Here is an 862-nt window from a genome sequence, read left to right as displayed (position 1 = left end):
ATAAAATAAATCTAAAAATAATTTTTAAAATGTTTTAAAGTCCCCCGCGTCGCCACGTAAACACGTGTCGGGTGCGCCTACTTATGAAAACGACAAACGCGCTGCACATGCGTATCGTCGCGCACGTCGGAGTGAGAGCAATAATTCTAGGGCTAGTATTTTTGGCTATCTCTAACCTGTGGGGGCTTTTAAAGCGTCATCTATGGACTTTTTGGGGTACTGACATTTGTCGCCGTTTCACGGGCGCACACAATTTTTAACCTGGGCATGTTGGGCATCTATTTACTCGTTGTAACCTCATCTTTTATATTTTATTTTAGAAATGGGTATGTTGTGTTTTGGGGCATTTAAGTACATTTTTCAAAACATTTTGGGGTTTGATAAGGAGTTGTGCTAATATCGTGCAACATAAAAATTTGCAACTGCCAACATTTTATTCTATAGGGTCTCGGCTTTCAGAAAATATATGTTTGGGGGGTTTAAGTCATTTTCAGGCCTAAAATGTGGAATATTACATGGGTGCAAAAAAATGGGGGAAAAAGGCCTCAGCCATGAAGGGGTTAAGGAGTCAAATCAAAACCCTGCCAATGTTTTAACCCTTCCCTATCCAAAAAAAAGGGCTTTAGAAGTACTTTACAAAGCACATTTTTATAGAGATCTGTACAAAAAGACAAGGATAGGCAGCTGTGGAGCAAAGAGTAACATAGAGTTTAATTTGCACATAGACCAGATTGGCGCTGTGTCTATACCAACCAGTAGAATGGTTTGGAGATTTGCGTTCCTTGCTAGCGGAGTAACAACCATGAGCCTTTTACTTTAGCACGCTCGTGACGTCATGCCCCACCGTTCCAGTTCAGCGCGT

This window comes from Nanorana parkeri, unplaced genomic scaffold (genome assembly GCF_000935625.1).
Source record: "Nanorana parkeri isolate BGI_ZX_2015 unplaced genomic scaffold, ASM93562v1 scaffold1682, whole genome shotgun sequence".
NCBI lineage: Eukaryota > Metazoa > Chordata > Amphibia > Anura > Dicroglossidae > Nanorana > Nanorana parkeri.
This window is presented reverse-complemented; position numbering follows the sequence as displayed.